Source organism: Carlito syrichta, unplaced genomic scaffold (assembly GCF_000164805.1).
Source record: "Carlito syrichta isolate Samal-C Ts95f unplaced genomic scaffold, Tarsius_syrichta-2.0.1 Scaffold304583, whole genome shotgun sequence".
Taxonomy (NCBI): Eukaryota; Metazoa; Chordata; class Mammalia; order Primates; family Tarsiidae; genus Carlito; species Carlito syrichta.
In genome coordinates this window covers 293,436-308,307 of record NW_007248679.1, presented here as the reverse complement: position 1 = coordinate 308,307, position 14,872 = coordinate 293,436, and the positions used below count along the sequence as shown (strand labels likewise).

Sequence of the window (14,872 nt, the reverse complement as noted above, 5' to 3'; positions counted from 1 at the left end):
AAGAAATAAGATAAATTATCATTGTTCACAACAACCTGGTACTACATTTAGAAAACCTTAAAGATTCTACCAAGGCCAGATGCAGTGGCTCATGCCTGTAATTCCAGCACTTTTTGAGGTCCAGGAGAGAGGACTGCCTGAGACCACAGGTTCAAGATCCACCTGAACAACATGGCGAGACCTCATCTCTACAATAAATCAAAAAATTAGCAGGGTGTTATGGCGCATGCCTGTAGTTCCAGCTACTTGGAAGGCTGAGGCAGCGGGATCTCCTGAGCCCAGCAGGTCGAGGCTGCGATGGCCGTGGGTGTGCCATTGTACTCCAGCCTGGTCGACAGAGTGAGACTTCAACTCAAAAAAAAAAAAAAAAGATTCCACCAAAAACTACTAGAACTGATCATCAAATCAAAGTCACAGAATACAAAATCAGTAGCACTTATATATGGCAACATCAAAAAAACTGAAAAAGAAATCAAGAAAGTAATCCCATTTATAACAGCTACAAAAAAATGAGTAGAAATAAATAACCAAACATGAGAAAGATGTCTACAAGGAACGCCATAAAACACTCATAAAAGAAATTGAAAAGGACCAAAAAAAAGAAAAAAAAAGGAATGATATTCCATGCTTATGAATTGGAAGAATTAATATTGTTAAAAGTCCGTACTACTCAAAACAATCTATAGATTCAACACAATTCCTATCAAAATACCAATGACATTCTTCACAGAAATAGAAAAGGCAATCCTAAAATTTGTATGGGAGCACAAAAGACCCCAAGTAGCTACAACAATCCTGAGCAAAACAGAATAAAGCTCAAAGCATCACACTACCTGACTTCAAACTATATTACAAAGTCATTGTAACCCAAACAGCACAGAACCGGCATAAAAACAGAAACATATACCAATGAAGCAGAATAAAGAACCCAAATATATCCATGCATTTATAATCAACTTATTTTTGACAAAGGCACCAAGAATATGCACTAGAGAAAGGTGAGTCTCTTAAATAAAAGGTGCTGGGATAACTGGATACCCACATGCAGAAGAATGAAGCTAGATCTCTATCTCCTATCATATTTTCAACAAAAAAATCAAAGTGGATTAAGGATTTAAATCCAAAATCTGAAACTATGAAACTACTGAAGAAAACATTGTGGAAACACTTCAGGATACTGGTCTGGATAAAGACTTTGAGTAAAACCTCAAAAGCACAGGCAACAAAAGCAAAAGTAGGCAAATGAGAGTACATCAAGCTAAAAAGCTTCTGCACAGCAAAGAAACAATCAACAGAATTGAAAGATAACCAACAGAATGGAAGAAAACATTTGCAAACTAGCCATCCAACAAGGTATTAATAACCAGAATATATAAGGAACTCAAACAAGTCAATAGCAAAACAACAACAACAACAAAAAAACCCCAAATAAACCTATTTTAAAATGGGCAAAAGATCTGAGCACATATGTCTCAAAAGAAGATATACAAGTGGCTAACAGGTGTATTTTTTTAAAAAGCCCAACAGCACCTGGAAAATGCAAATCAAAACCACAAGGAGATATCATCTCACTTCAGTTACAATGATTTTGATAAAAAGGGCAAAAAATAACAAATACTGGCAAGGATGCAGAGAAAGTGGAAATCATACACACTGTTGGTGAGAATGTAAATTAATAAAGTACGGAAGTTCCTCAAAAAAACTAAAAATAGAACTACTATATGATCCAGCAACCCCACTGATGGGCATGTATACAAAGGAAATGTATTAGTACAAAAACATATCTGACTCCCATGTTTATTGGAGCACTATTCACAATAGCTAAAATAGAGAATCAATCTAAACAAAAACAGAGGAATGGATAAAGAAAATGGGGAACATATACACAATGAAATATTATTTAGCCACAAAAAATAATGAAATTCTGTCATTTGTAGCAACATGCATGAAAGTGGAAACTATTATATTAAGTGAAATAAGCCAGCATAGAAAGACAAATGCTGCGTGTTCTCACTCACATGTGGGAGCTAAAAATATGGATCTGAATCAAGTACAGAGTAGAATGATGATGACCAGAGGCTGGAAAGGGTAGAGAAGAGAGGAAGACGGAGAAAAGTTGGTTACCGGGTACAAAAATATAGTTAGATAGATGGAATAAGATCTAGTGTTCAATAATACAGTTGGGTGACCACAGTGAACAATAATGTATTGTATCATTCAAAGTAACTAGAAGTGAATGTTCCCAACATAAAGAAAAGACAAATGTTTAAGGGGATGGATGTCCCAATTATCCTGGTTTCATCATTACACATTGAATGCACGTATCAAATAACTGTACCCCCCAAATATGTGCAACTTGTGTCAATTTTAAAAAGAAATTAAAAATTAGTCTTAGAATATTACTTAAAAGATGAGTTGTGAATTGTTTTATTATAGTGAACTTAATTGTTTAAAATCTGCAAATTCTGGCCAGGCTTGGGGGCTCAGCCTGTAATCCCAGCACTTTGGGAGGCCAAGGTGAGTGAATTGCCTGAGCCCGTGGATTCGAGACCAGCCTGGGCAACTTGGCAAGAACTCGTCTCTACAATAAATCAAAAAATAGCCAGGTGTGGTAGCACATGCCTGTAGTTCCAGTTACTTGGCAGGCTGAGGTGGAAGAATCACTGGAGCCCAGCAAGTAGACGCTGGGGTGGCCATGAGTGTGCCACGGCACTCCAGCCTGGATGATGGAGTGAGACTCCAACTCAAAAAAAATAAAAAATAAAAATAAAATTTAAAAAATCTATGAATTCTGTATTAAAATGTTTAAACATTATTTTTTAAAACTTTTCATACCACTGCATTCTTAGGTTTACTGCAAAGAGTTTACATATACACGTTGAAAAGATTAATCTTAGAACAGTACTTAAGCTATGAGTTGCGGACTGTTTAACTGCAGCAAATTTAACTTTCTACCAAATTGTGAATTCTGTTACAAATGTTTAAACCTGCTTCTTTAAAGACACTTTCTATCATTGTGTTTAATACCTAATTTTGAGGTATTTATATATGTACGTTAAAAGATGAACTTAAATTGTTCTTAAAAGCAAAGATATAAACTTTTATTACAGGTATTTGACTACTTATTTTTAAAAATGCACACATAAAGGCTAAAAAATCCAAAATCATTTAAATATATTAACTAATTCATGTTAATTTTTTAAACAGCATACATACAATGTAGTCCTACATGACCTGAGTTTGCATCCTGGCTCTGACACCTACTATCAGGCCAGCAGTGTAAATCCACGTGACTAGCCTCCCACTATGGGTACAAAGGGAATCCCAGAGGGTCCTGTCAATATTATAAATCCCTATTTTCACCAGCATATTAGCTCAGCCAACAAGATGCACTCTCCAGGAGTCTTAAATCTTGGGGAAGTAACTTTCAAAGATAAAAGAACAGATGGAGTTCAATCCTTCCACTGATCAGATCATTCCTGTAATTCCATTCCCCAGCTCCCCTGAGTTGCCTTAGTTTCCACCTATACCCAAGCCTGGTTCTCTAGCATTCCATTAGTTCTGTAAGCTTCTAATTCCTTTCTAATAAATTACCTCCTGCTTAAGTTAGAGTTGTATTCTACTGCTGTAACCAAAGACTCCAACTGAGAAGTGGACTAAGATCAGTCACTGTGGTACATAGAATGGTGGTACTGTGCTGGGACTCCTGATGGAACTGGGGGCTCTGATGAGCAGAAGAACATCAAGTCTTGGAAATATGTTTTAGTGAGTAAGAAAGAAGTCAGAGGCTAAGACAGAACGAGCAATGGAGTAAGGTATGGAGCCTGCCCCTGAGATGTGAAAACTATAGTGTGAGGCATTGAGTTGCACGGAGGAGAACCTGCGTACTTCTGCAGCCTGAAATTCTAGAGCAAGTACTTTTCTGAGGCCCCTTTCAAAGAATTCTGTGATAAGAAGAAAGTGCTCAACCCCAAATTCACTGGTGCTATCTATGCAAGGATACAAAGGGGGAGGGAGACCTTTCACAGAGAACCGAGTTGCCCAAGCCTTCTCCCTCCCCCACCTCTGGTGGAATCCCTTTTCCCTAATTCAACACACTTTAGTATATAGAAAGTTGAAGTTTATAGTGAAATTCTATTCTAGTTTCACAGCATTTATAGGCAGAGAACATTCTGAAGTAAGAAAACAGCATAAAAGTTACCCAGCTGACTTGTTTCAGGTTTAATGCCCTCAAAACAATTTTGTCCAGGGATTATATTGTTACTATCCTAGTGTACATCACTTGCCAGCCCCGATCTGATTTGCTTCAATTTACCAGCAGACCCCAGACTTGTGGGGTTGTAACAGTGGCTGAGCTAGTCATGCTCACTTGGGAGCCTAGAAGTACTTGCAGTACCAACTTTGAGGAGTCAGGAACTTGAAAAAGGTCTTCAGATTTCTCTTAAACTTTCAGCAGTGGAAGAGCTGTTTAGTAACCAAACTGTAAACCTATGGCAGCAAGCTGCTGCATGTTCACTGGCCATTCTACTCTGACTTGTCTACCTACTTCCACCTTCTGACCCAATCTGAATCAAGCTACAGTTAGAGCTCCCATTTTGAGTCTCTGGAGAAAAGTTCTTCCAAATCGGGGCTCAAATAAACTCCTGCTAACTAAAACTCAGTATCCTAAGTTCTCCTCAAACTCTCTCTTGTTTTTCCTGGTCTTCACAGCATCCTCTTTCTACAAAACACGCATTTCCTACCTTTTTTCACTTCTCAAAAGGCATCCCAAATTTAACTTACTAAAAACGTCTATCAGCAAGTAAGTCACATCCAATTGGTAATTTGTTTCCCCTCTCACTCAGATATCATATCCCTTCTTAATATTCTAATTCATATAAAAATTCTGAGTCAACTCTCATTTGGCCTAGAAATATCTGACTTCCATTTACAACACTGAGGAAAAAAATTACTGGTATGGAAAAATTACTTTCCACTGTATACTTGGTAGTACTTTTAGGATATTTACTATGCAGACATGTTATTTTCTATTTAAAAAAAAAAAACCCTGCCATTATTTAATAATGCAAACAAATTAGCTTATTGCCTACTCTGCCAACAGTAATTTTATGCAGAACCATGTTGCCATCAGGTGGGAAGATAGCATCCCTAAATTCAAATTTATTTTTGTTTCATTTAGTATGGTTTGGAGGGTGGCCAGTGGACATGCAGCAGCTTGCTGCCATCTAAACAGCCCTTCCAATGCTGAAAGTTTAAGAGAAATCTGAAGACCTTTTTCAAGTCCCTGACCCCTCAAAGTTGGTACTGCAAGTACTTTTAGGCTCCCAAGTGAGCGTGACTGGGTCAGCCACTGTCACATCCCCTAAGTCTGGGGGCTGCTGGTAAATCGAAGCAAATCAGGTCAGGACTGGCAAGCCGGTATTTTGTGGGTGAGGTAAAGCGAGTCTCAGGCAGACCCCACCTCTCTCTGCCCTAAGCAAAATCTTTTCATATATTATTTTGTTATGTAAATTATTATTTTATTTTTAGATATTATTCTATTACTTTTTTGTTACATATGAGAGAATTTTCATGGGATATTTTCCATTCTAGTGCAACAACATACGGTAACAATTAAATCTGAATTGTGTATTTGTCAAAAATCAACTGCTTCATTTAGGCCCCACTCACAAAAGATTTACCCTTGTATTGTATTGACACTGGCCTCTAAGGTACCATCTGACCTTCCCCAGTGAGCAGATTCGGCAGTAGGTATACCATCTTCCTCCCCATTTCCAATCCCACTCAATCCTCTATTTGCAGCAACACCCAAGCTCGTCTTCCCAAGTGAGTCCCCAGCGATCTATCCTCTGTCTTAGGGCCCAACATAACCTGCCTATCTAAACCTTAAACTTCCCTTCCACCAAAACCAAACCCAGATAAAAAGTACCTCCTCACCACTCTCTCCTGACCACTGGGGCTTAGAGTCCCCCACCCCTGCTAAGCCAGCTCTTCTTCAGCTCTTCTCCGTCTGCTGCCAAGTCACCTCCTGCTCTCTCACTTCACCAAGCTTCCAAGTCCATGTGCTCACTTACAACAGAGAAGTCATACAACTTCTGTGATGATGTACTCTTTCACACACAGTCCCTCACCTCATCGGACCCTTTACCTTACAATGTCTAACCCTAGAAAGGTCCCACTGTTTACTTTACTTTTCTGCTTCAACTTCCAAGATGATATTACAGAGGAAGTTCTGAAGCACAACTGAGCCCACAATTAACCTATCTACGCTAATTAGCCAGACGGAGCCTTACTATTCTTGACAATTGCTCTCCTGTGCCCTCTTCTCACCCTCTGCCTTCTCTCTGCATACCCCACAGGACAGTCACAACAGTTCCTTATACACTTGATCAGTCCTTCCAGTAGCCTTGGAAGCCTTGTTCCACAAACTACTACTCTCCTCTCTTTCATGTTTACCAACCAAAGTCACCAGCCCTTTCTCCCAAGGTAACTTACAGCCAAATTATGCCAAAGATAAGGGTTTTGTCCCCCCTCTAAAAAAAGATTACTAAAATTTTAATTAATTGACAATATTTAAAAATCAAGACATGCCACTTGAAAAATCAAGACTACTGGTTCCTCTGGAAACAAAACAAACAAAAACACCCTCTGCCACCACAGTGAGCATACCCAAACAGCAAAAGCCTAGGAGCCGATTACTGGCTGCCTCCTTGTAATGAGGTGTTTGTCATTTCCTGTCACCACAGTCCACTTTCCTTGTCTCCCGTCAACCCCCACTGACTCTCATCCATCTGACTTCCCTGCCTCAACATACCCTGCTACCTATGAATAATAGATTCTGCTCCTTCCTGTTCTAAAAACCATTTCCCTCAACTACCCCTATGGCAAGCTACAACCAAACTCCTCCTTTCTTCTCTCCAAAACACATCTGCAAAGATAGTCTACACTTGCTGTCACTGCTTTGTCACGATGCACTCACTCCTACCCCATGAAAATAAGATTTCTGCTCTTCCCTCTGTGCTAAAGTTCAGAGAGCAAAGAAAGAGCAAGAAATCTCTTCACATTCCTGCCTGTTCAATAGCACTGAATACAGCAACTCTCTTCTTTATAAGGACTCCCTCTTAATAAGGGAGTCCCTCTTCTACTTCTCCTGGTGAAGGAACCTTCCAATGGTTAGACACCTGAAAGTACCTCTGAATGCCATACAGCCTCCTGTGCTCCCTCCTCACAGGCTGCAAATATCCAGCACACCCTTCCCCTGTAATACTGCCACCAGCCTTCCTGTGTCTTGGTGTTTCTCTCAAGGGAAAAAAACAACAGGAAAAAGACCTCAGCCTCAAGGTAACTGCATAGATTTATTCAACATTCGCTGATCACTTCTCTGGTGGTCTGCACTAGTGCTTAAGAGAACAGGAAGACAAGGTCCCTACTCTTACCTAAGAAATTCAACCTAAAAGAGACACAGATGGATAAACAGGCAGTGACAACAGGACATATAATGTGGTAAAGGAAAACAGATGTTGAGGGGAAGGCCAGGGAGAACCAGAGCAGCCTGCTGAGAGAAACACTTGAGACTAGTCCTTGACATACCCATGGCCACCATTTAGTCCAGGCCTCCTGCAAGTCTCCCAAGTGGTCTCCATGACTTCCCTTAACCATCCTACCTTCTCACCCAAATCCATGCTCCACCCTTCAGCAGGAGTGATCTGCTGAACATCTGAAGCAGAGCACTCTCCTGCTCAAAACCTTGCAGCCACAATGAGGATGAGACCTCCATCAGCGGCCCCATGCCAATCTTCCTACTTCATCTCACTCCTCTTCCCTTGCACCAAGAGTCCTTCAGCCACACTGATCTGTTCCTTAACAGACCCAGTCCTCTTCTGCAACATGGCCGCTGCACATACCATTCTCTCTACCAGAATCTCCTTGTTTACGCTCTTGTATTATCAAAATCTTTTTGACCTCTGGGTCTCAGCTGAAATGTAATCTCCCCAATTAGGTATATAGATTGCATGATCAATGCAGACAAGAACCAAGTCTGTTTAGTTTACTTTGTATTCACAGTACCTGGCATACAGTAGATGCTCAATAAATATTTGCCCAAGGAGGATGATAAAGGCACTTTCCTCCTCATGGGCTGTAGCTGTAAGTGTCCCCTCAGTATCCCCCATTTTCAATATCTCAGTGTTGATGACACTTCTCTGCACCTCCAAATCTGACCTCTCCCCACAAGATCCGTTCTTCTTCAACTATGATGCCAGTGGTGTAGTTCCACCTGGAGTCCTTCCCTGGCACCTGCAACTAGACATGTCCCAAGACACACTTTTTAACTATCCTCAAACTGTCTTTTTTACCCCATTGTTCTTAACAGTGACACCCTCTGAAAAGTCAAGTGGCTAACTTCTTTTTCTTTCGCCCAGTGGCAACAACATCTGATTCCATCTCTAAAAATGCGCCTGTATACAAAATTACCTGGACTAGTGCATTACCTCATTTCCTACCTCTGGTCTTTTGAAATAACAATCACTTGCCAACATGTACATTAAGCTTAATTCTGATTGTGTCAACCAATACTTTCATCAAAATCCGTCAACAGCTCCTCCTGCCTTCCAAATAACATCCACACTCTTTGCTTGGTATTCAAAGCCCCTCTCAGTCTTGTCCAACTATCCCAGCAAGGCAGTCTAGTTTGGTGGTTAAGGTCATGAATCTCTGGGGCCAGGCTGCCATGTTAAATGCACAGCCATAGGGACAAGTGCAGATCCCAGTTCCACCACTTAACCTCTCAATGCCATTTAATCTTGTTATAAAGACAAATGAATTAACACAAGTGCAGCACTTAGAACAGTGCTTGATATGTGACCAGGCCTAGTCTGTGTTTTACTTTGCAGCCCCCAACTCCAATTACCAATAGCCTACATTCCAGTCTGTTTGAGCCAACTTACTGTTCCCCTAATACACAAACGTTCCCTTCGAGGTAAGAGTCCACCACAGCTTAAGAACCGACTGAGAAGCTGCCAGTGCTGTGCCCCGCCCTCTAACTCAAAAGTATTTCCAGTCAAAAGCATCTGCCACAAAGGTCCTTTCCCTCCAGGAGTATGTCTACACATCTCATGCACTGAAATGCCCCAAAGGCTGTTCATCAAAGAATTTCCAGCCCGGTTCAAAGACTCTCAGTCTACAATTAACCACCTTTTCTTCCCTCTATTTTTCATTCTCCTTCCAAGTTTTGGATCAGAGACCATCTTACCACCATTTTCCACCCCCGGCGGCAGAGCTTAGTAGTTATCTTTTGCCCCTAATCTAGGCAAATGTTGAAACTCTGCTGGGTACTCTCCCTGTAACAGTTCTGTTACTGCAGATCATGTCCTCTTTTCATGGAAACATTTAAAATAATTAAAAGTAACTCTGCAGTCCCCATTCGAACAGAATAGGCACTTCAATCTCCAAAGCACCAGGTCTCACCACTAGGACAGTGCCGCCTTCCTACCTTTTCACAGTCCCTGCCACGCACAGGTACTTGTCAATGTTAGTGAACCATTTACTGATGACCAATTCCTAGGAATGGACAAATGAGAGTTTCAACATTCCCAGAAATTTCTCCCACTTTAACCTGACATAAAACAATAAATGATAAAACATAATGTATAATTTCCAAGAACAATCCAATAACTAAGTATGTGGCTCTACCAAAGCAATGCAAATTCTACTCCTTTCAACAAAGGAACTGATACTTTCTAAAAAGGCTTTTTGTTCAATGGGGAAGAAGCCTTAACTGCCAAAGACACAAAAATCTAGCAAGAACCATGGCATCTAAACCTAAGCCACTGTTTTCAAATCACTTTATGAATCCTATAATGTTTGTCCCACTGTCAATCAAAAGATAACATACCAGAAGCCAGTATTTAAACATTTTTCCCAATCCAAAGCCATCATATGTTCTCTAATACAGAAGTCATAAATTACAATTATTTTAAAGACTACTTATAAAATTTATAAAATTTTATTTTTTAACTTGTAAGAATGCATAAAAATTCTAAAATTAAAGATAACCTGAAATCAGAGATGTACTCTCAATTCTCATCATTGCTGCTACATCTGCCTGAAACATCCCTTCTCCTTAAAGACTAAAAAGGGCTTGACATTGTTGATGTCCCTACAAAAGTACAAGGAAAACAGCAGAGGAGGAGTTAAACTGAATGACTAATCACTGGTTTATAACTTTAAAAAGAACCAAGTAGTAATGCTCTAGGCAGTGCTAATCAAAGAGTAGACCCTAGATAGCAAACTCACCTAGTCCATTAGGAGGTAAGCAGAGGTGGAGAGCAAGCATTTAGAAACTCCGCCTGCCAGGGGGCTGGATTGGCTGTAGTGGGAAACTGCGAGGGGGGCGGGTGGGGGGGTGGGCGTGTACCTCATCAACAAGGTACCTGCATAATGAACATTTGTATACTTAACCCTGATTTGTACCCCACATATTTAAAACAAAAAATTAAAAAGACAAACTCTGATAGCAATCTGACAGAAAGTTTACATCTACTGAATCCAATCATTTTGAAAATGGAAATTATATATTATAGTTTTCAATTTTATTTTTCTTGCAATCCATATTTTACATATATTGAAAAAAATCAGTCTATGAAGAGCAGAAATGTTAAAAACTGGTCCTTCTGGGATATTCAATTCCAGAAAGAAGAAGTACATGTATTTTCTCTATTCCTCCCACTACGCACAACTGAAAACTTGGACATTACATACAAAACAAACGTAAGAAGACCCTTAAGTGTGGAGAGAAGAAGGCAGACTGGCTAGGGACCTCAGGCCCCAAGAAACAACCGTGAGTTCCCTGGGGTTTTATTTTTGCCTCATACACCCCAGATTTGGAACTGACAAAGGCAGCAACCTGAAACCTGGAAAGATCAACAAGAGTAGACAAGCAAAATAAGTCCCAACGAAAGCCTGTTCTCTCTAGCCAAAGTACCAAGAAAGGGACACCCTAGCAAGACAGAAAACTTTAAGGAAAACAATGCTCTACTCCAGATAAACACCACCTAAAACAACTGTGGCTCCATTCCCACCTACACCAACAAAGGTCAGGAGAGTAGCCTAGACTTCACATACTCACCAGGTTACAACAAAGCACCCAATTCCCTTCACAAAAGGTTGGTGTCAAGGAGCCAGGCTTTCATTCACATCAACTGGTAACAAGGCACTCTTCTACACCCTTTCCCCTGGGGATTCTGACCTCTACCTCCACCTGGCAGAAATAACTATCCGCACAGAAATCTATTCCCAGAGATAATATCTATCCCCCTCTCTCAACAGTTGACAGAATACCCAGACAAAAAATAAGCAAAACAGAACTCAACAGCACCAAATAACACAGCACAGCAGAGAAAATACATTTTATTCAGAGACCCATGGGATAGGTAACAAAACAGACCATACTCTAGGCTGTAAAACAAGTCTCAATAAATTTAAAAGAACTGAAACTAGAAACCAAAAACAGAAAGGTTTACAGGAAAATCTCCAAACACTTGGAATCTAGACATCACACTTTAAAATAATCAATGGATCAAAATGGAAGTTTCAAGAAAAATAAAAATATACACTGAATTGAATGAAAATAAAAGTACAACACATCAAAATGTGTGGGGCATAGCTAAAACAGTACTGAGAGGGAAATTTGTAGTGCTAAATGTCCTCATGAATATACATGCAAAAATCCTTAACAAAATATTAGTAAACAGAATTCAGCTATACATAATATAAAAAATTATACACCATGACCAAACAAAGTTTATTCCATAGATGTAAGGCTTGCTCAGTGTTTTTAAATCAATCAATATAATTCATCACATCAATGAGCTAAAAAAGAAAAATCACATGCTCAGATTAACTGATGTACAAAAAACACTTAGCAAAATTCAAAACCTACTCAGGATAAAAAACTCTTATAAAGGAACAAACAAGAACTTCTTCCACTTAAAAAGGGGATCCACAAAAACTCAGCAGTTAACATTATACACATGATTAAAGACAGAATGCTTTCCCTTAGGACCAGGAGCAAGGCACAGATGTCCTTTCTCATCATTCTTACTCAACATAGTACTGGTATTTTGGCCAGTGTAATAAGGCAAGAAAAACAAACAAAAGTATGCAGATTAAAAAGGAATAAACAGGGCAACCCCTTTGGGTCCCCTCCCACTATGGGAGCTTTTCTGTCCTCTTAATAAATCCTGCTTTAAAAAAAAAGAAGAAATAAAATGGCCCTATATTGCAGGTGACATGGTTGTCTACATAGAAAATTCCAAGGAATCTTCAGAAAAACTTCTAGACTAGGAGTTCAGCAAGATCACAGAACACAAGATCAACACATGAAAGTTATTTTCAACATACCAGCAATGAACACATGGACACCAAAATTAAAAGTACAATGCCATTTACAACTACTAAAATATAAAAAGAGAAATATTTACGTATAAATCTAAAAATACGAATCTAAATAAAGCTAACGAAACATATGTGTGGGACTTGTATGATAAACTACACAATAGCCGGGCATGCTGGCTCATGCTTATAATCCCAGCACTTAGGGAGGCTGGGGCAGGAAGACTGCTGGAGCCCAGTAGTTTGAGACCAACCTGGGCAATAAACAGAGTAAGACCTTGGGGGAGGGGGGAGAGAGAGACACTGACTACACAATGCTGATGAAAGAAACCAAATATCTAAATAAAAGGAGAGAGAGACAAACTGTGTTCATAGATTGAAAAATGCTTTACAATTTATATGGAAAGGAAAAGGAACTAGAACAGCTAAAATAACTTTGCAAAAGAACAGTTTGGGAAAAATCAGTATACCTCACTTCAAGATTCACCACAGAGCTACAGTAACTAAGACTATGTGATGTTGGCAGGAGAACAGATCAATGGAAAAGAATTAGAGAACCCAGAAACAAACTCATACAAATATGTCCAAGTGATGTTTGACAAAGATACAAAAGCAATGCAGTGGAGGAAAGTCAGCCTAAAAAACTTGACAACCATAGACAAAAAAGACCAAAAACCAAAAAAACACACAACTTTGACCTAAATCTCACACTTCATCCAAAAATTAATTCAAAATGGATCATGTAGAACTATGAAACTTTTAGGAAGAAAATCTTCAGGACCCAGGGCTAGGCAAAGAGTTCCTAGATGTGACACCAAAAGCAAAATCCATAGAAGAATAAATTGAGAAACTAGACTTCAACAAAATTCAAAACGTTTGCTGTGCAAAAGACCCTGTTAAAGGGATCAAAAGACAAGTTACAGTCAAGCTTCAAACCACATACCTGGCAAAGGACTGGTATCTAGACGTAGTATAACTCTGGAAACTCGGTTAAAAAAGACAAACAATCCAATTAGAAAATGAACAGAAGTCAGTTCCCTAAAGAAAAGATACCAATCACAAATAAGCACATGAAAAGATGCTCAGCATAATTAGCCATTAGGGAAATGCACATTAAACCCATGAGACAGCAGTACTTACCTGTCAGAGCGGCCAAAATAAAAAACAGTGACAACACCAAATGCAGTGATGATGCAGAGAAACTCATCAGTCGCAAATACACGTCAGTGGTGGGGCTGTAAAATGGTACAGCCATTCTAGAAAACGGCTCATCAGGTTTTAGAAAGACTAAACATGCAAGAACCACACAACCCAGTAATTGCACCACTGGGCATTTATCCCAGATAAAGACTTATGTTCACACAAAAACCTGTACATGAATGCTTACAGCAGCCTTACTTGTCACAGCCCCAAACTGGAAACAACCAAATGTTCAACAGGTGAACAGTTAAAAGAACCACAGAAGTACACCCACACTATAGAATAGTACTCTGCAATAAAAAAGAGGCAATTAGTGATATGTGCAACAACATAGATCAATCTCCTGAGAATTACACTGAGTAAAAAAAAAAAGCCAATTCGAAACAGTACTTATCTTATGATTCCATTTATAAAACAATCTTGAAATGACAGAAATATAGATGCGAAGAACAGATTAGTGATTGTGAGGGCTTGGGGGGAGGTAGGAGGGAAGTAGGTGTGGCTTCAAAAGAGCAACAGAAAGAAACCTTGTGGCCATGAAAACGCTCTGTATCTTGACTTTATCAGTGTCACTACCATGAGTCTGACACTGTACTACAGTTTTATAAGATGATACCATTGGGAACAACGGGATAAAGAGTACATGGCATCTTTCTGAACTGTTTCTTGTACCTGCAGAAGATCTACAATTATCTCACAATATAAAGTTTAACTAAAAAAACAAAACAAAACAAACAAAAAACCTGCACCTTCACACACTGTTCCAAGGGTCATCACACAAATGTGAACCTTCAGAATGGCTCCAACGCCTTCTTAATCCTACCTTTGTGCTGGACTAAGTGAGGAAACAGATATAAATGTAAACTATATATTCCTTACCCTCAAACACCACTCAAGTGACAAAACATAGGCATAAATCATCAGTAAATGACTTCATACAAGAGACAGGACTTGAGTAGATCTATGAATAAGAGGTAGCTCATCCCCAAGTGGAGGTGGAGAAAGGGACATCTTGGGAAGGAGAAGAAATCATAAATAAAAGCACAGAGCCCGAAATAAGCACAGTGCCCATAGAGAAAGAAGCATGTGTATGCTGTGAAATAACAGAACAATGGGATAGCAGTGTGGGGGTAATTATGAAGGGTCCCCAAAAGCCAGGTACAGGGGCTCAAATGTCACCTACTCAGAGAAGCCCTCCTCCCCTGCTCAGGCAACCCAAAGCAGCAGCTCTCCTATCCCACAACCTCTCAGCATCCTTCCCTTTCCCTCTGTAGCACTCATC

The 14,872-nt window shown here is 39.6% G+C and overlaps 1 protein-coding gene across 1 annotated transcript in view; it reads right to left on the bottom strand.

Moving 5' to 3' along the window:
• Positions 1–13,438, bottom strand: part of LOC103262658 (polypeptide N-acetylgalactosaminyltransferase 1) — a 64,043-nt gene extending 50,605 nt beyond the window's left edge. The window contains exon 1 of the mRNA XM_008060298.2: positions 13,334–13,438. The gene's annotated coding sequence lies outside the window, so the exon portion shown is untranslated. The remainder of the gene's footprint in view (positions 1–13,333) is intronic.
• Between the last annotated feature and the right edge of the window lie 1,434 nt (positions 13,439–14,872).